General features: G+C 40.4%; 1 long non-coding RNA gene and 1 other non-coding gene across 4 annotated transcripts in view; one reads left to right on the top strand and one right to left on the bottom strand.

The window, feature by feature from the left end:
• Positions 1 to 21,099, top strand: part of LOC138989413 (uncharacterized) — a 138,108-nt gene that overhangs the window by 75,580 nt on the left and 41,429 nt on the right. The gene's annotated exons all lie outside the window — the stretch shown is intronic.
• Positions 18,078 to 18,149, bottom strand: TRNAW-CCA (transfer RNA tryptophan (anticodon CCA)). Its single transcript has one exon. It is a non-coding gene; the product is annotated as a tRNA-Trp (tRNA).

Below are 21,099 nucleotides of genomic sequence, written 5' to 3'. Positions count from 1 at the left end.
GTGCTTCTACTTTCCCATCTTCATTTGACCTGACAACAGTGTGACTTCTCATCCTATGACTTCCGCCGATGCTGTTTTCACCAAGGTCACTCAGGACTGCCTTCTGGCTACATCTAAAGAACACATCTCAAGTTATCTCCCAGTGAAGTTCAGCATAGACAACCACTCTCCTTCCTGGGACATTCTCCTCCTTTGGCTTCCAGAAACGTGCCTTCTACCTCCGTTTCTTTTCCTTCTCTGTTTCCGATGGGCCTCCTCCTTCCCTGTGTGCCCCTTCCAGGTATTGTTGGCCCACAAAGTTCTATTGTAGATTCTATTTTTCTTTCTCTATAAAATCTTCTGGATATCTTAAGTATTTTCATGTCTTCAAGGACCACCTAGCACATAATGCTGATGACTCCTGAATCTTTATCCGTAGCCCACAGTTCTGAGTTTCAAATTCACATACATAACTACATCTTGATTATTTACACTTGCTTGTCCCTCAGGTATGTTCCCCAGCATGTCCAAATAAAACTAATTATCTTTATGTCCATATTAGTTCCCCTATTTTGGTGATGTAATCTCCATCCAGTCAGTGGCTCAAGACAGAAACTTTGGTTACCTTCACCCCCGCTGCCCCCAAATATGGGGAATACTACTAAGCAGGTCTAATCTTGAGTATCTCTTGAATCCATCTGTCTTCATCTCCATGACCATTTTCTGACTCAGACCACCATCTTCTCTCATCTCTATCGCTACAACATTCTCCTTATTGATCACATTTATCAGTCTTGCTGCCATTCTCCACACTGCAGCTCAGTCACATCATTTCCCGTATTATAATCTCTCGAGAGGTTTACATTGCCGTCCAACTAACATACAGACTTTCTACAATGACTAACAAGACCCTTTGTGATGTGCGCCCCCTCACCTCTCCAGCCTCGTCTTTCCCTCCTTTCCGTGTTCTGTCCCCTACACACTTGAGGCTCCATTGAAACAGCTTCTTCCAGTTCCTCCAGCTGAGGAGGAACTGTGTATGTTTGTTATTCTCTTAGCTGGAAACTTCTCTCCAAACTCTTCCTCGTCTATCTGTATCTCCACCTCCAGAAAGCCCTTCTTGGCCTGTGAATCTCCCGCTGGCTGTACTCCCTATGTTCTTCCCTCTGTATTTGCTCTATCATCCCACTTGCTACCTTCCTTATACTCACCTGCTTGTTTACCACTATCTCCCACGACACTAACCTCTGTGAAAGCAGAGTCCCTGTCTGTCTCACAGGTATTCCCTGCACTTGGCAGAGCCTGACACGTGATGAGAACACAATCCACAAATAAAGTGTCTACTAAACGAACAAATGTATGAAAATCACACACTAGCTAGTTTAACAAGTGCCACTTTTTAACTGTAATTAATAGTAGATATTAGAATGTTTTTTTAAGTTTTGGGATCACTATGGATATTATCTGTTGGCTCCTATCTGTACTCAGGAGCCCTATAGCCTCACAGAGAGAACTCTGTGGTTTTCATGGTGAGAAGAGGGTGGAAGAGGGAGAACAGGATGATGGGGCTCACTGGTCCCCACCTCGGGACCTTAACATGGCTTACACCGGAGCAACTAGGATTTGTTTGTTTTATGCACTGGGGTGGTATATTATATCATTATATTTTCTATGGGGAAAAAGCAGGGAAAAATGAAACAATAAGAAAAAGTAGCCCTGATATAAGCAAGCTATCAAAACAGGTCTTATAAAGATGGTTCTACACTTAAGTAAGGAAATGAAAATATTTGCTTTAAAAGACATAATGGAGGCAGGTATTTGGTCCCTACAGCATAGTACTAGCATTACCAAGAAAAGGGTTCAGTGTTCTTAAAAATGGTTCTGGGATGATGGGTTGTGTATCTGCTTCAGTTTATGTCTTTTCTTAAATCAGTTAGGCTGACTCATACTACCAACTGACATTTATTAATAAGCATAATTAATAAGACTGTGAGACTTTTCTTTGTTATCTTGTTCTTTTCTATATCTTTTCTGTGTATTTCTATTGTTTTTCCTTCTCCAGGGGATCTTCCCAACCCAGAGATTGAACCCAGGTCTCCCACATTGCGGGCAGATTCTTTACCAGCTGAGCCACAAGCTGCTGCTGCTGCTGCTGCTGCTGCTAAGTCGCTTCAGTCGTGTCCGACTCTGTGCGACCCCATAGACGTGAGCCACAAGGGAAGCCCCCAAATACTGGACTGGGTGGCCTATCTCTTCTCCAGCGGGTCTTCCCAACCCAGGAATCAAACTGGGGTCTCCTGCATTGTAGGGGATTCTTTACCAACTGAGCTGTGAGGGAAGCCCCCCCAAATATGGAACACTTCACAGATTTGCGTGTCATCCTTGCACAGAGCCATGCTTCCCTGAAAGCTTCCATGGGGTCGCAAAGAGTTGGACATGACTGAGCGACTTTCACTTTCTATTGTTTAGATAACCGTGCCTGAATAAAATAGGACTTTTTGCGGTGTAGACAGGGAAAAACATATATAATCAGACTTAGAAATTAAACCTAGTACTAGAAATTTTCAATCCTAATCTGCTTCCTCTGCCAGTGTGTGGTTAGAAGTTTCATACCTTGCAGTTCCCAAGGGAAATTCTGCATTTCCATGTCCCCACTTTCCTAACATTAGAGATGGCAAGATGTTAGACAAAAACATTGCTATTGGAAGAGAGGCTTAGGAGATAAATATTCTTGATCATTCATTCATTCAAAAATATTTATTGAGAGCTTGCTGTGTGACAAGCTCCTATAACATTATCTAGTGCTTGGACATATATCAATGAAAAAAAAGCCAGATAACATCCCTACTGTTATAAAGCTTATATTGTGATGGGGGAGAGAGAATCAGAAAATAAGAAAACAACAAAATAATTTTGAAAAGTGATGAATTGTATGAAGCCAGAAGAATGATCATGTGCCATGGATTGACACCCTGGGAAGGTGGGGCTAGATTGGGTTAGATTGGGGCTGCCATAGCCAGGTGGCCTCTGAGCTGAGCTAAGTGGTGAGAAGTAAGCAGCCATGTGAGGAAGGAAGAACAGAGCCTTCCAGTAGAAGGGAGCAATGAGGGCAGATTTCCACCCCGTTCCCTTCCCTGTGGGCCTCAAGAAGGCAGCACATGAGGTGCAACCTTCCTCAGGCCATTTCAGGGAGCAGGACCAAGTGGTTTGCTGACAGGGCCCAGCACAGCCGAAGTAGAAAGGGACATCATGGGGAAATAAGTGGAGAAAGCAATAGGAGAAAAGTCATACAAATTCTTTTATAAGAAGTTTTGTGTTTTGGTAAAAGGTTTGTTTTTTCATTTTAATATTTAAAAACAAAATAATCTTAAAACTAGATGTGTGTGTGTACCATGTGCTCAGTCATATCAGACTCTTTGCAAGTCCATGGACTGTAGCCCGCCAGACTCCTCTGTCCATGGGATTTCCCAGGTAGGAATACTGAAGTGATTTGCCATTTCCTCCTGTGGGGGATATTTCTGGCCCAGCCATTGAACCCGCGTCTCCTGCGTCTCTTGCATTGCAAGATTTTTTTTTTTTACCTGCTGAGCCATCAGCGAAGCTTAAAACTAGACAGAAATCCCAAGCAAGAAGAAATGCTCCTAAATTGCTACAGTTCAATTACAGTTCAGTCGTGTCTGACTCTTTGCGATCCCATGGACTGCAGCACACTAGGCCTCCCTGCTGCTGCTGCTGCTAAGGTGCTTCAGTCGTGTCCGACTCTGTGCGACTCCATAGACGGCTGCAGCCTACCAGGCTCCTCTGTCCATGGGATTTTCCAGGCAACAGTACTGGAGTGGGGTGCCATTGCCTTCTCCGACTTAGGCCTTCCTGTCCATCACCAACTCCCAGTTTATTCAAACTCATGTCCTAAATTGTTATGGGCATTTAAGTGGAACCTGTGCTTATCCCATTTGTCCACTAGAGGGAAGCATTGCCTATCAAATGCACCGGAGGTTTCGTATCTGGAAAACCAGTTCCACAGGTACAGTTACATTCCCATCTCTCCTGTTCCTCTTCTGTCTTTCCCATAATCCACCTTTTAACTCCCTGCCATCCACCTATCCGAGGACACGATCTCCGTATTCTGGCTAGGCTTTTTGTTTAGAGGAGAACCTCTGACTCGTTAGGAACAAATAAAATCTGCACATTTAACCTTGTTGGAAGTGTTTTGACCATATGCCTCACTGTGGACCCTTTCAATGGGCAGCAAGAATCTCAGGGGTCTCCCGGGACTCTGTTTGGCTCATTCTGCCCAGTTCTTCAGGATCAGGCCCATTGCTAGGGGTCATGGGAGTTTAACATTGTTAGGTTAGGGAGCAAAGAGCTTTGTTTCCTCTTGGTGGTGTTGGATTGGCTGTCCGCTGGTAGGTTGGCGGCACCGAACCTGGCCTCCATGGGTGTGGGGACCATGCTCACTTCTTTTCCAGCATGCCAAACCCTAGTCACCTGCCTGCAAGTTTCATGTTCTATGTTTTAGCTTTAATTTTAAATTGGGCCTTTTATGAAAAGTGTACACAACAGTGAGTTCAGTAAGAGAAAAGTGGAGGAGAAAGAAATGGCAAGTTTTTAGCTGTAGCTACACAGGCAGATTAAATGTAAGATTTTAAAATAGGGTGTGAGAATTATGTACAAATAAATTATGAGAATTTATAATATGGGTTTTGCTTCCTTCCAAAGAAGGAATCAAAGCATCATGCAGCAGAACACATTGCTGTGAACATTGGATAATTATTCATTCAGGGTGTATTTAGTGTTTTCCTTTTTTTTTTTTTTTTTTAATTGGAGGCTAATTGCTTTACAGTATTGTAGTGGTTTTTGCCATACATTGACATGAATCAGCCATGGGTGCACATGTGTTCCCCATCCTGAACCCCCCTCCCACCTGCCTCCCCTTAGTATTTTCCTTTTATGTGCCAGGAACCAGGGTATACAGCCCATGGGCAGGGCTTTTACGCAGCTTTTATTGTAATTAAATAAAGATATGAATGAGTTCAAAAGTCATATAAGAATGTGTGTGTGTGTGTGTGTGTGTGTGTTGGTGTTTCATAGCTGGACTTCATCATCTCCAATACACTTCATTTTATAGATGTAGAAATGATGGCTTGGAAATACTGAATACTGTGACTGATTCAGGGTGACACAGTTTGTTCATTTGACCACTGAAATTTGCTTTAAGCAAATGGGAAAACATTCTAGGCTCAAACAGTAAAGAATTTGCCTGCAGTGCAGGAGACCGGGTTCTATCTCTGGGTCAGGAAGATCCTCTGGAGAAGGGAATGGCTACCCACTGCAGTATTCTTGCCTGGAGAATTCCATGGACAGAGGAGCCTGGCAGGCTACTGTCTATGGGGTCACAAAGAGACATGGCTGAGCAACTAAGCACACACCCACCCAATTATTCAGCTCTGAGTGCTTGAGAGAAGGGAGAGAGAATGGTTTGGAAAGGGAAATTTCTTTGGCGGGGCCACTAATTTATTGAAGAAATGATCATATGGATCCTTGTATCATGGCCTTGGAGGGACAATGAAACATTCTTCAAATGACTTAAAAAAAAAATCAAAAAATCATCAGCTCTTCATGAAGTTATGCCATACAGTGTTGAGTTGTATTTCAGTGAAGGGATTTCTGTTTTAAGCTACTACATACTCTTAAGAATGTAACTTTTAAAAATCTAACCTGAAAAAAATAAATAAAAATCTAACCTGACATAATTGAATCTAACTTGATATAGAATGAAACCAAAAGAATCTGGAGGAATATTTGATTCTTTTAAAGCTTGATATTGAGCAGCTGCTCAGCGAATATGATTAGTGAAACTCCTTCCATGAAACCAGACTCCAGCTCCTGACCAGGTTGCCTGATCCAATTGGCTGTCTTTGTTGTTTTGATAGCATGTTTCTGGGCCCAGAAGAGAAGAAGAAGAAGGAAATTTGGAGAAGGAAATGGCAACCCACTCCAGCACTCTTGCCTGGAAAATCCCATGGATGGAGGAGCCTGATAGGCTACAGTCCATGGGGTTGCAAAGAGTCAGACACGACTGAGCGACTTCACTTTCCTTTCCTTTCCTTTCTGGGCCCAAGTTATATGTCTAATTGCCTCAGTATGCACTTTTTGCTTATGTAGACTTATCTTAAGAGAGAGAAATAGGAGGGGATATTCATAAAAGAAAGAAACTGGGAGGAGGACTGCATGTGTTGTCTGTCATACTTTTCATTAGAACATAAATTCCTAGAGCTGGAATTCTGTCTTGGAGTTTTGGTTCTGCTGGTAGCGTGCTGTGCTCAATAAAAATTAACCCATCAATCAACAGGACAGAAAATCCTGTCTTGCCAGAAATAGTACTTCCTATTTGTCCCATAGAAAGACAGTACAGAAGCTAAGGAAAATGGCAAAAAAAAAAAAAAAAAATCCCCCAAAATATCAAATAAAAATATAATTGAATGAAAACAAATAGATAACAGTGGAGTATTCAGGGAAAACTACTGCCAGATTCAGGTTTCCCCCTTGCCGTTGTCCTCACTCTAATGGAGATTTGTCTACGTGGGTGGCATCTTGGATGCCCCATTTCCCACCTAGAAGATGCTGTTCAGAATGGGTCAAGGTGCTCCGTTCATCTTCCTAACAGCTAACCCAGAAGCTACTCACTGCCACTCCCAGCGGTCTTGCCATCTGTCTGTCAGCATCACCACCAGCGAAACAGCTCCTGAGCTCCCCTGGCCCAGCCTCACTTGGTCAGAAAACAAAACCAATTCATCTGGGGAGGGATAAATAGGAAGCTGGCAAGACAGACAGAGCACTATTGACTACAAAGAAGAAAGGAGGGCTGGTGTGGGGAAAGCAAGTGAGACAAGTAAATTGAGAACGCTTCCTGTCACAAACCCTCTTGAGAATTGATGAAAGCTACCAAGCCTTTCTCCAGAACAAGAACATATGCATATGCATACCCAGTTTTGCATAAAATTCCATGAATCCCCACCTTCTTTAGCCACACACACACACACACACACACACCCCTCTTGTTTTAAAAAGTTAAACTGTAGAAGCTGTTTCCAAATCTTATTAATAATGAAGAAATTATGAAAAACTCTTTAATCATGGCAACTGTTTTGTATTAAAGAATTTCTTTTTCCAGTTGTAATCTTGCCTGTACAAGTGTATCTTTCAAATACACTTATTTTTAGAGGCAATTTCTAGAACTCTAAGAATGGCCAAAATGAACAATTGCAAGGGTAAAAATACTTGTTATCAGTGTTTTTCTCATGTCGCATAGTACACCTTGTTTGAGTAATTTTGTTTAAAAGAAAAAAGGCTTCATTCTATTACCAAATTCTAGAGGACTAAAATTACCTAATATTTGACTATTTGGGGCTCTTTTAGGAAAACTAAAACTCACAAAAGAGATTAAGTTTGTTATCCCCCAGTCTCATGCACCCTGTGTCCTGAATGGAGGAGGCCTGTCCTCAAGTCCAATTAAAGGCATGCTGACTATACAAATTGTGGACTTGCCTGGTGGCTCAGCGGCAAAGAACCCACCTGCAATGCAGGAGGTGCGGGTTCAATCCCTGGGTCGGGCAGACTCCCTGGAGAAGGAAATGGCAATCCATTTCAGTATTCTTGCCTGGAGAATTTCATGAACAGGGGATCCTGGTCAGCTATAGTCCACGGGGTCACAGAGTTGGACACGACTTAGCGACTAAACAACCACCAGAAACTACAAATTGCACATTCTTCCTCTATTTCACTGTAGGAACATGAGGCTCATCTTGATCTCTTCTTGAAGGCAGGTCTAAGGTCCTTGGCTTATCTTCCCCCACCGACCTCCCAAATCGTGCAGAATAGAGATTTTCACTTGAGGATGGAGCACTAAGGCAGCAGTGTCTGGACTGCTGCTGCTGCTGCTGCTAAGTCGCTTCAGTCGTGTCCGACTCTGTGCGACCCCATAGACGGCAGCCCACCAGGCTCCCCCGTCCCTGGGATTCTCCAGGCAAGAACGCTGGAGTGGGCTGTCATTTCCTTCTCCAATGCATGAAAGTGAAAAGTGAAAGTGAAGTCGCTCAGTCATGTCCGACTCTAGCGACCCCGTGGACTGCAGCCCACCAGGTTCCTCCGTCCATGGGATTGTCCAGGCAAGAGTACTGGAGTGGGGTGCCATTGCCTTCTTCTGCCCACAGCCAAAAACACAGAGGACATTCTCTCTATGTACCCTCATAGCGCTTGGGAGAGCAGAAGGGGCACAGGTAACAGCTGGCAAAGAGAAAATGTGGGAGGAAGTGAGGGGAAATCAATAAAACAGAGATGAAAAAGTAATGTGCTCTCCACGCCGTAAAGGAAAATCATGATGAAGGCCCAAGTTAACTCCCATAATGCTTTCAGGGATCAGAGAAATGACACTGTCAAAATAGGGCATTAGTTTTCTGAAGCCTACAGGCTGAATTTTATTTATTTAAAGTTAACTCCCATTTTAATACAAAAAAGATAGCATATTCTACATCAAAGGGAGAAAAACTTTTCCTAATGTATCTATTTCTCTTCTGAAGTGCAGGAGCTGTCGTCATATAATGGTTTGTGGTGTTTTCTCGACTGTGTTTGCTTTTCTTTGCATCGAAATGCACAATAAACAGACTCAAGCCTGGGTCTGCTTCTCTATGCCAAATGGCAGTCTTCTGATTTTGTGTGTGTTTTTGAATGCATTGTTAGTTTTTAACTAAGATTTATATATGTTGTGTGACTGATGTTTCAAAGCAGGAGAGAAAGAGACATGGATATGAAATCAGTCCTTGGTAAATTGTATCAAAGTGTAACTACAAGCTGTTGAGAGAATTGGGCTGGAGAGGCCTTTGAGGAATTATTCCCTTTTCTCTGGTGACCATTTCATTTCCCTTGGGAGTTCAGTCAGTGGTTGCCCGAAACTGCTCATCCTCTTCATGAGGATGGCCCAACCTGTTGGCTTTTTGGATATTGTTTCCATAACTGTGAGAGTAGATCAAAATTACCATCTTGCTGAATTACCGGTCTTCTCATTGTTCTTCATATACTTTGCTCATTTCTGAACCTAAGTGTTACTCTATGCATATAGAAGTCAATCTGAATGTACTAGAGCAGGTAAGAGCATGAACTTGGCAGTCTGGGTTCAACTCCTGGGTCTGCCATTTACTAGCCATGTGATAATTACTTAACATCCCCATGCCTCAGTCTCCTCATCTGAAAATGGGATGATTACCTACCTCACAGGGATGCTAGGAGGAGTAAATAAGTAATGTAAAGAAGTTGGTTAGCTCAATACCCACTTACATAGTAATTCTTTATTATAGAGAGCTTCCAATGATGATGATGGTGGTTCTTATTTTTCTAATTACAGCATAGTTTGTTTCCTCTGGGAAACCAGTAACCCCTTCCTGATATTGTTCTGATATAGTTAAATAAGGTTGACCCCACCCGCTTCTGTTGTAAGGGTGGAGACATAACCCAGACCTGGGTAATCTGTGAATTCCAACCCCCTAACTATAGAGATTGGCTCAAGGATGGGAAAATTACATAAGTTGATCCAATGAGGGTGAATCCCAGGAGTTTGTTTAGAACTATTGGAAAAGAGACACTGTCTTTTGGGTAGTTAAGAAGCAAGATGTAAGCCTTGCAGCTACTGTATAGAGTCAGTTCATCTGAGACTGAGTCTAGTGCAGAGGAACACAAAGCCAAGAGATGGAGAGAGAAAGAGAAGCCAATTTAAATCATAGGACCCCAAGTTTGCAGCCATGCTGGGAATCCCCGAACCACTCCTGCATAAATCAGTCTGTGTTGGGCTTCACTAACTCTCACTGACTCCTCATATGCCCTCTACCTTGTTCAAACTCAACCCATCCTTTGAGACATGGTGCCTTCTGGAAGTCTCTGAGTTTCCATGGCACTTACTATCTGTGCCATCAATTTAGTACTCATTACCCCCATTAGAAAGTTTACTTTGGTGGATGTATTTACTGTATCTCTCCAATTCTATGATTTGCTTCCATTGTTACTCTTTGGTGATTTCCATAGCGACTAGCACGTCTGCTATTTCACGTTTGCCAGATACTTATTGCTTTAATTCCTTTTATCCACTTATGCCTATCAAAAGTGAACACATAGAAATACATGAAGTAAACCCTAACAACAGTACAGAGTTGTTATGTAGGAAAATTTTGAGAGAGGAGCCCAGCCCCCTGTCACCTGTGATGAGCAGCAGCGATAGAATGTGGCCTTGTTTGTATTTGTCCCACCACACTGTAAGCTTCATAAGAGCAAAGACTGGCTTTATTCTTAAATTAATTTTTGTTGAAGTATAGTTGCTTTCTGTTCGTTTCTGCTGTACAGCGAAGTGAATCAGCTATACATATACATAATAGTAGTGGTAATCCCTCAGTCACGTCCTACTCTTTGCGACCCCACGGGCTGTAGCCCGCCAGGCTCCTCTGTCCATGGGATTCTCCAGGCAAGAATACTGGAGTGGGTTGTCATTCCCTTCTCTAGAGGATCTTCCCCACCCAGGGATCGAACCCAGGTCTCCTGCATTGCAGACAGGTTCTTTGCAGTCTGAGCTACCTGGAAGTCCTCGATATGTATACATACATCCCCTCTTTTTCGGACTTCCTTCTCATTTAGTCACCACAGAGCACTGAATAGAGCTCCCTGTGCCCTCCTCCAAGCAGTGCTCTGTGTTTCTAGTGCCTTGCATGGTCCATGACGCATTCTAGGTGCTCCGTAAATACTTGTTGAATGAATGCTGATTTACAGTGCAGAGAACTCTCAGAGCTATTGCCCAGCCCTTACCAACATGTAAGGGAAATAGAGTAAGAAAGAAACTGCTGGTTCTATGTAGCCAGCACCTTCCTCCCATTATTCTAAGCCCCTTCTACAATCACTTTATTTCTTTAAATCACAGGAATAAATAAAGCCATTCCTTAGGATGACAGATGAGGTGTAATGACAATATCATGTTTGGAATTTCTAAGTCTGTGAAAAGACCAATATGAATTCCAGACCGAACAAAGAAAAGCTCACCATCATTAGGACGAGTGAGTGAAAGGGTATGAAAGCTGAATCACAGATTTAGAAAAAGGCACTGCATTGGAATGCTCAACACATACACAAAGAATTCTGGGTTTTGCGATCTTGCTTATTTTCTTAGGTAACATTATGTGGCATTAGTTCCATAATAGCTCTATGTTTCATAAGTTGAAGAAAATATAAACCACTCTTCCTTTGAATTAGTTGATCCTTCCCCACAGAAAGTATTCATAAAATACTCATCTCCTTTTGCAACTCAGTATTTTCCATTCACTTGTTATCATCCTAAAATTATTTTTATTATATCAGTGCTCTTCACAAAAAAAAAAAAATCATTTGCTCCAACAACGTAGAATCCAAGCTAAACCAGATAGCCAAGACCTTCAGTAATTTGACCCAACCCACCTTTCTGTGTGTAAACTTTTCCCTATTCCTCCATCCAAGCCTCTGTTCCATTCACCTTTGTCTGTTTCCTCTCCTTGCTTCTCACTTTTGTACTTATTAATCTTTCTCTGTCTATTCCAGCATGTGGTTTTATTTTAAGCAGTATCCTTTAACCACTCCAATGAAGATGAACTTTCCTTCCTCGGTTCTTAGAGTATTTATGGTCACTTCTTCCTCTTACCGTCTGAGGTTTTTATCACTTCATGTGAGTTTGTCTTCTGTTATTTACTTTGAATCCTTTAACAGCAGAGATCAGACCTTGGACTCCTTTACGTTGTGCTTTACATATAATCTGGATTATTTCCATAGTTATTGTAATAACTCAGGTGATATCCTTTCACTATTCATGCTTGGGGAGGTTTTATCCTTTTTCAGTTAGTAGGAGGTAGCAGAGGATGAGATGGTTAGATAGCATCACCTACTCAATGGACATGAATTTAAGCAAACTCTGGGGTATACTGAAGGACAGAGGAGCGTGGTGTGCTACAGTCCATGGGGTCACAAAAGAGTCAGAGATGACTTAGTGACTGAACAGCAAGAACAACAAAAAGTGCCAATTGCCATAAAATTCTCAAATTTATTAATATCCCTCATGACCAAAATTAATCAGAATTGCTTTCCAAATTATATTTTTACAAAGATCTTAATCTTTCTCTACCAAGTACTTTATGATTCAATGAAAAAAAAATTCACCAGGTATCCAGTAGAAAATGGGGATTGGGATGTGCATAAAACTAATGAATGGCCATCAAAATATGAAAAGATGAGTATCTTCACTCAAAGAAATTTGAATTAAAGTCAAATTCCATCTTTCACTTCTGAGACTGATAAAAGTTAAAAAAATTAAAATCGCCAATGAATGATATGGACAAAGGTGTAGAGAAATAGGAATTTACGTATACTGTCCAGAGTACAAATTTGGTATAGCCTCTTTGGAGGACTATTTAGGAATATACATGAACATTTAAAATTGCCCCAACCTTAGAGTGAAGAAGTTCACTTTTCCATTCTCCTTACAGATATAATCATATAAACGCATAAACATATCTATGTGTTAACAGATGTTCATTGTGGTATTATGTATAATACCCAGTGCACTTCAGTGGTGGATTAAGTCACGGTTGAATGCCGAGCTGTGGTGGAGCTGGGACTTGAATCCAGGCAAACTGGTTCCATGCTTATAAAGGCAGGGCTTTATTACTGCCAACTGAACTTATTTAGGGCCCTTCTCTTAGGAGCTCAACATCCTCTGTAGACATTGTCTGTTTTTTTTGGCCAGGAGGAAGAGTAGTTAGGAGTAAGTCATAAATATTACTACAGTCATTAAACAAGTCAGCAATAGAGATGAGACTAGAATTCCTATCTTCTTGACTCAACCCATAAAACACTCTGCCATTTCTCATCTCAGTTTTGAGTTGACACACATTTATTTAACTCTGTGACATGTCTGCCAAAAAAAAATGTTCTAATGAATCTTTCAGGGTGTTCTGATAGCTGCTCTGTTTTGAAGTGTATCTGATGAATGATTTATATATTAGATTTATTAAAAACACGTCCATTACTTTGAGGCCTTGGGCGGATATTTAAAGGAAGAATATGGCATATTCAACCCAGCAGTTATGATTTCCCATAAGTAGCTAAGGGATGGCCCACCAGGGGATGTCAGATTAAAAAGACGTCTGAGAAGGTGAGTGGATTTGGCCTCTCTAACTCAAGATGCAGAAACAGAACCACCACAGAAAGTAGTCTTGCCTCCATTCCCTGTGGCTTAAAACTTCATATTTCTTTTGCAAAGGCAAGCAACTGATTCTACTCCTGCTTGGTTTGGCTTACCAAGCTCCCATTGCATTTGGACAAAATGCAATTCTAACAGTAGGATGCAAACACCAGTGTCAGTGTGCCTAATGAATTTAGGAAGAAAAATGATCAAAAGTATAAAGATCTCTCAAAAGAAACACTGGTACACAGATGCATAATTCCTTCTAGGAAGTCAACTGCAGAAGGGGCACTAGAGGACAGAACATAAGGGTTCAATTCATTCTCCCTGTCTCTGTTTTTTAATTAAATTTTAGGACATGACAAAAATATTCTAGGGTTTGGGAGAGAAAAAGGTAAAAGGGTTGTTAAGAATGCAAGATTTTAAGATTCATCTAAGAAAGCTAGGCTAATATATCAACCTGGATTAGTCTGCCAAAAATATGAAAATACAAAAACATCATAAATTAGTCAGTTGTCCATGGCTATAATCTGTTTGCCTGATGCCAGATGTACGTATGATAGGAAAAACAGTTGGCTTTAAAACAGCTGGAAAATGTTAAGCACTTATATAAGATAACACATTTTTAAAAAAGTATCAAATGGATTGGTATCTTGTTAGGGTATGCAGTTTAACAGAAGTGGCTATGATTTAACTCGGACCAATGGTAAATTTTTCCATTTTAGCATTTCAGTGTTCATTTAGGGAACTATAATACCATGTAGTACAAACCCTTTATTAAATCAGTGCATTCATTATCTGAAATAAAAGTTTTATTCAATCACTGTATTTTGATAGACTAGACTATTGCACCTGAGTAGGAGATAATGGATTGAAGAGAGTGTCCTTGAAGGAGAGGAGCTCAGACCTCCTCTCTTGCACATTCTCAGGAGACAGTTTCCGATGCTATCAAGACTTCAGAAGGCTTGCAGGGACTGCGAGCCAGCCCCATGTGCTATAACAAATCAGTGCATGAACCAGCTAACCATGTAACTGGAGAGAGGAAAGAATGAAATCATTTCTGCTCAAAATCTGTCGATGTCATCTTTTAATCTATTTAGGGTGATCAGCTCAGCTGGCTTTATGGCAACCCAGCCATGTGTATGGTAAGGACTCACTAGAAGCCGCCATCAAAGTTAGTAAATCTGTTTCTGCTCTCTGCAGGCTCTACTTGCTTAGCCTAATCCTTCCATCTCTGTGCTGCCCAGCAATTAGAGAAAGAGCAGGAAGAATTCTGAGTGATGAGAAAGAGGATGAAACAAACGAGGCAGACAAGCACGTACACAACACTGATATGGAAAAAAAATTACTAATAGGTATTTTCACAGCCTGATATACACAAGCCTTTTTTAAAGGCTCCTTTAAAAAATGCATATGTTCCCATAACTGCCTATAACTTTGTGCTGATAGTCTTCTAACACAACTTTGTATTTTGGATGCTCTGATAGCCATCCGCATAGACTAGTTTTTTTTAAATTGGAAGTATACTTGATTTACAGTGGTATGTTGGTTTCAGGTATATAGCACAGTGATTCAGTTACACATGTATATATGTGTTCTTTTTCAGATTTTTTTCCATTATAAGTTATTAAAAGGTATTGATTATAGTTTCCTGTGCTATACAGTAGGTCCTCGTTGTTTATCTATTTTATGTATAGTAGTGTGTATCTGTTAATCCCGGACTCCTAATTTATCCCTCCATCCCCTCTTCTCTTTTGGTAACTACAAGTTTATTTTCTGTGTGTGTAAGTCTCTTTCTGTTTTGTAAATAAGTTCATTTGTACCATTTTTTAGATTCTACATATAAATGATTTCATATACTTGTCTTTTCTGTCTGACTTAGTATAACAATCTCTCAGTCCATCCATGTTCTTGTAAATGGCAATATTTCCCTTTTTTTTATGGCAGAGTAATACCCTATTGTATACATCTACCACATTTCTTTATCCATTCATCTGTTGATGGTCATTTAACTTACATGTCTTGGCTACTGTAAATTGTGCTGCTATGAATATTGGCATGCATGTATCTTTTCTAAATAGATATCTGGATATAGGCCTTGGAGTGAGATTGCAGGATCATATGGTAACTGTTTTTAGTGTTTTTTAAGGAACCTCCATTCTGTTTTCCATAGTGACAGTACCAATTTACATTCCCATCAGCAGTGTAGGAGGGTTCCCTTTTCTCCATGCCCTCTCCAGCATTTATTGTTTGTAGACTTTTTGGTGATGGCCATTCTGACTCCAGTGAGGTGATGCCTCACACTATATTTGGATGCATACATTGCTACAAAGATCTCTAGGAAATGCTCTTCAGCAGTAGATCTGGGAAAGTATGAAAAAATATTCACCAGTATAACGTGTGTTAAAAGATGGTTCTGCTGCTTTCTGAATATTTACTAGCTATTTCCATTTATTTACACGCATAAATTGCATCACCATACTGATGTAAACTGTTAAAAGCTTGATGTAATCTATTAAAAGCCCGAGGAAGTGAAAGGGGGAGAGAAGAATACAGAGGCTCGGTAAGGGTAGCATCAGCAGTCCCTCACCCCCAAAACAATCCTTCCCACAGGGATGACTTCAAATTTTCCCACGCAGAAAAGGAAAAGAATTCTTGATTGGAGAGGAGTTACCGTGTCTTGAACGTCTGTATTGTTTCCTCCCTTTGCAGCACTTGAGTGAAAAGAGCACAGGGGATACTGATTCCCCCTCTGAAGTAAGGAGGCCTAACATGAGGCCAGCTCCAAATTGAGGTCATGGTTAGTTTCATCCACTGCAGGTTTCCACTTGGAGCTCAAATGCAGTGCGTTGGATCGCAGGTAATTGCTTTTTCTGGGCACAGTGTGAGAATGATTTATGAGAGAGGAGACGGAAATAGGTGAGCCCTCTAACATAGTGTCTTCATACTGCCTAAGAGTCCGCCTGCTTACCCCTGACGAATGTGGAAACAGGAAAGTTTGCAGAATTCTAAAGAGGCTTTAGTCAATGCTCCTCATTTTGGCCTGGAATTAGGACCCTCTGAAAAGTTAGCACTTTTTTTTTTTTCACAAGAAAGAATCCCTTCATGTCCATGGGTGTTTCATAGGTCCCAGGGTCAGAATGTAGGCTGATACACTAGGTAGTAAGCACCAGTCATCCTCCTTAACTAGGCCAGCGTTTGTCCACTTGAAATGGCTAGTATATGTACCTTTAGATTCCTTTCTCAAGCTTTTAATGACTGCAACCTCTCCAAAATATATTTGTTTTCTGTTTTCTCGGTGCTAAAAAAGGGAGTTGTTTTTCTGTTTCCTTATATTGACACAAGGGCTTGGCATTTGACAATTTAAACTCTGTAAGAAACCCTGGAATTTGGAACCATTGTCTTTATTCACTCATTAAGGAACAAAGTCCCTTTGCAAAATAAACAGACTTGAGGTCTAGACTGTGGGAGCCGGAAGGAGTAGAGTTAGGCACAGAAACGCTGTGTTTTTGACGAAACTAATGGTGAAAATAGTGCAGAGGTACAGAGAGGCTGCAGCTGTTGCTTGTAAGGATGAATGAGGTAGTGGATACTCTTAGGGGCTGAATTGTGTTTGCCCAGAATCCATATGTTGAAGCCCTAACCTCCAGTACTTTATGTGACTAGATTTGGAGACAAGACCTTGAAAGAGGCTCTGCATTTGACCCTTAGCAAATGTCAGCATGATAAAGAAGATACTGAGAGAACTAGAGGAGCTTGGGGAAAAGGCAGTTACTTGTGCTTGTTGGGTGTGGTGAGTGGAGGTGGGAGAGAGGAGAGGTGCAGAGTTCTCATAAAAAGAGAGTGGCATTTTGTGAAGCAGATGACACAGGGGCAAAGGTGGAAAGGTACCAGGGGCACTCAGACATGAAGGTATACCATGGTGCTGGGAAAAAGCACCCAGTGTGATAGAGGGCAGAAAACACAGGGGAGAATTCTGGGAAGTAAGACCTGAAAAACAGGTCAGCACAGCTTCTGGAGGGCCTTGCATGAAGGGTTTTGGATACTGTCATGTAGACAATAATGAAGGAAAATATATGGTTTTTTAATATCTCAAAAGTTCTTTAGTTTCTGCCTTATGTTTTTCTTACTTTCATTGAATATCTTTAGTCAGACTTCAAGTTCCTTCTCTCCCAGCCCATCAGCCAAACTGCTCCTTAAAAGCCATCTTTTATAGAGGCTTAGTGATTTTCCATGGACACCCACCCTTGAAAGGTAACGGATAGCCTTGATGTCCTAGACCCTGTGTAAGTTCTGTCACCAATTTGATGGATTCTGTAGGGCATGTCATTTTTGCAATTTGTTAAGAACTGACAACAATAGTCCCAGAGATCAACCAAAGTATGTTGGGTTTCAAAAAAAACACTGACTAGGTGAGCAAAATGTGATTAAAAGTTAATATACACCCCATCCTCTGGCCTGGGTGTATTCTCTCTCTCTTCTTTGTATCTGAACTAAAATAACATCTATCAATTGTGGAACATGGCCAAACAGTTAAAGTTATGAGATTAATTGGAAATGCATGCCATTTCTTGGAGAAGATTCAGGAAGAATTTTTATCGATTCATGTTTATATATTACAGGCAAAAATGAAAGTTACATTCACTCTTTATTCAAAATAAACCTCACCACTTACATGCAAATAGCTATACAGTACCTTTTGACTATGGTGAAGTGAAGTGAAGTGAAGTGAAGTGGCTCAGTCGTGTCCAACTCTTTGCGACCCTGTGGACTGTAGCCTACCAGGCTCTTCCGTCCATGGGATTCTCCAGGCAAGAGTACTGGAGTGGGGTGCCATTTCCTTCTCCAGGGGATCTTCCCAACCCAGGGATTGAACCCAGGTCTCCTGCATTGGAGGCAGATGCTTTAACCTCTGAGCCACCAGGGAAGCCTTGACTATGGTAGGGAAGCTAAAGGACACTGCAGAATACATATCTAAACAATTAGGTGATGGGAGAATGTGCTGAATGTCTAAAAAGACAGAAATAGTCTTTTATCACCACATTTTCTGCTCCTGTGTCCTACTTGTAAATTAACAGTAAAGGTACATGTCTCTCTAGCAGTCTCTTCAGCACACCAATAAAAAAGCGTTCATTTTGACCGAGAGTTAGTTTTTGTGTTCTTAGGATTTACTCTTCTAATAAATTTTTAAAATAAATTATATAATTTTAATTATATAAAGGCCATTCTTGCAGAAGCAGTATAAATGAAGTGGTTAAGAACAAGAGCTCTGGAGTCAGATCCTCCTGGTTCATGTCCTGGTTCTTCAGTTTGTGGTGATCACGTCCTAGTCATTTTTATCTCTGCACCACAGAGGATCACTGTGAGGGTGAAATGAAATAGTGCAGGTAAAATGCATGCTTAGCACAATAGTGGGTGAAACTAATGAGCTGCTGTATAGAAAAGAACAGTCTCTGCTAAATACTGGGCCTCAAAAGTGAGCTGATAGGGAGACCATATAGAATGCCAAACACAACTGTCATGTACACCTCCAGCCTTTCTGGTCAGTGGACAAGAAATGATAATGATGAGGCAATTGGTAAACCATACTGCCAGAAAAAAATCAACCAGTGACTCAGAAGAGGCTGACTTTACACGACTCTAGCAGGAAGCTAAAAGTTCAGAGAGTTTGTGTTGCTAGGGAACATTTTTGAAATCTTGAAGGGAAACACATGTTTACATCTAGGTAGAAAGGCATTTGGGGGCTTATTGTGTAACAAAAGGCCTATGAATTGCAGTATTAAAATCCTTAGGACAGCTGTGCGTCCGTGACACAGAGATTTCAGAACGGTGATGAGAACAGTTAGTGTGGAGAGCTTGCTCCCAAGCAAGCTAAGTGCTTGCCGGCAAGCCACATGGACCATTTCTCCTCAGGGTAAATGCATCACGGGTACCGGGACCAGTGCAGGTACCATCTTGTTCATCTGTACCTCTAACAGGGTCTGAAACACTAAAATGCAAAAACAGAAAATGGTGAGTTTTCACTATTGACCTTGCACAGAGCAGATGCACAACTGATAGCTGTTGAATGCATTTATCTACCATTTATCTGCCGCTGCAAAGTCAGTTTCTTTGGAGGTAGGACAAGGATAAAGACTCTTGTATTTTGTGGGCCTGACATTCAGCACCCACTGTGTCTGGTTCTGTGGTATGTTTTCCCTGAGGAGTTCTCCATTATCACACCAAGTAGAACCAATGTTAAAATATTTACCAGGTCTCCAACTCATCTCCTTTTTCATCTTAATAGAAATTCTACCTGTAACATGATTGAAATGAAAATGTATTCCCCTAGATCTGAAAATGATGTTCAGGTTAAGGTTATTTAAAATTAGAAAGGAATGCAATTCAAAAGAAATATTCAAGAAAAAATATAATGATGATAAAACCAGCAATATCAGAAGGCATTTGCTATTAATTTGGTGATGTTAATCATAGAAGTGAGGCATGAGATATTATGTAATTTTCTTCCAATCACATATTTATAATAAGTATATGTTTTCATTAGTAAATAATAAAAGCATGAGAAGAAAACCAAAATCTTTTCTACTATCATCCAACTTTTTAGTACAATAAAAATTTCTCATATGGCAGAATTTCCTGTCTAAACTGAGAAATTCTCTTGTAACTAAAACTGTCATGAAGTTGCCACATTAGACTAATGACCTTTAGTTATAATTGGAATAATTGAATTTTAAATTGTCAAGAAAACGGAACTGAAATTCATAAAATTTGCCAAGAGAATAGCTCTTTGATATGCATTTGACAATCTGAAAAATATGACAGCTTAAAAAAAGTGAATTTGCTATTGCATTATCCAAGGGCAAAGCAAGCACTTGAATATTCTTTTTAAAAGCATTTCCCCCTCATGATCTCAAGATTAAAAAATTGCTCAGCCACTTTTGTTGAATTTGCAGTACACTTGCTTTAAGTCTTCTTTTGGAGAAACATTTTATCAGTTAAAATTTTTACATGAATCCTGTACCCAATGTAAGAATCATTTATAGCTAACTTATTGTAATCACATTGAATGATATACTCACAATGATGCCCCATCTCCAGTCAGAGTATGGAAGAAATAAGCAATTATTTAACTGGGTAAGAATTATAATGCGTAGGAATGAAGTGTTTTAAATTTCTATGGATTAAAAAGACTATCCATTCTTGAATTTATTCCACATTGAAAACTGTTGACACTCGAGGTGAGTATTGACAGAAGTAGGGCTGATCAATATTGAACCTTAAGGGTCAAAGGACTTCATGTTTGGTGTAATAAGCAACTTAGTTTAAGTATTACAGTATTTCAGTAAAGTAACAATTATTAAGGGTCAGGCAGGGTTTCTATTATAAACTCTAATTCAGGGAGGCTTGGGATGTGTTGTTCCAGAGTCTCTTAAAGGTATATAATAGTATGATTGAAGCAAGATGATAGTTTGGAAATAAACAAAGAGAAAGTGAGTCATTATAGTCAACGTTGAAGAATTAAATTATTTCCATTCTTCAGATTTAAAACCCATCTTTTCTTACCATCTCCATGGACCTTTTATGAGATCTTTAAACCCAGGAAGCTTTAGATGAGAGGTAAATCTCTTTTGAGTTTTTAAGTGGCTTGAAATCTTTACTTTTGAAAATTATCTAGCACATTCAAGTAGGCTGTAAATTATAAGTACAACCAAAGGGAGCTCTGTATCTGTTCAGCCAGATATGGTTCAATGAAATCTCAGAAACACCCTCTACGCTTTCCACTTAGTTGTGTGTAGAACATTAGTAACACATGGAAATCATTACTTTTTACTCAAACATACTTGATCTTGTTGGCCTACTGAATTGCTTAAGGTTTG

Source organism: Bos mutus, chromosome 10 (genome assembly GCF_027580195.1).
Source record: "Bos mutus isolate GX-2022 chromosome 10, NWIPB_WYAK_1.1, whole genome shotgun sequence".
NCBI classification, from domain to species: domain Eukaryota; kingdom Metazoa; phylum Chordata; class Mammalia; order Artiodactyla; family Bovidae; genus Bos; species Bos mutus.
This window is presented reverse-complemented; position numbering and strand designations above follow the sequence as displayed.